The sequence below is a fragment of the Cariama cristata genome, unplaced genomic scaffold (assembly GCF_000690535.1).
Source record: "Cariama cristata isolate BGI_N322 unplaced genomic scaffold, ASM69053v1 scaffold211, whole genome shotgun sequence".
NCBI classification, from domain to species: Eukaryota; Metazoa; Chordata; class Aves; order Cariamiformes; family Cariamidae; genus Cariama; species Cariama cristata.
Genome location: NW_009598494.1, coordinates 18,249 through 18,478, shown reverse-complemented (window position 1 = coordinate 18,478; position 230 = coordinate 18,249).

Here is a 230-nt window from a genome sequence, read left to right as displayed (position 1 = left end):
GTATAGAGCCAATGCCAGCCAGCTCCAGGTCGGACCCGCTGCTGGCCAAGGCTGAGCCCATCAGCAATGGCGGTAGTGCCTCTGCGATAAAAGATTGAAGAACAAGGGAAAAATACCCCGTGCAACAGCAACTTCAGCCAGAGAGAGGAGTGAGAGTACGCGAGAGAACCAACCCTGCAGCCCCCCAGGCCAGTGCAGCAAGAGGAGGCGGTGCTGCAGGCCCGGCGCAG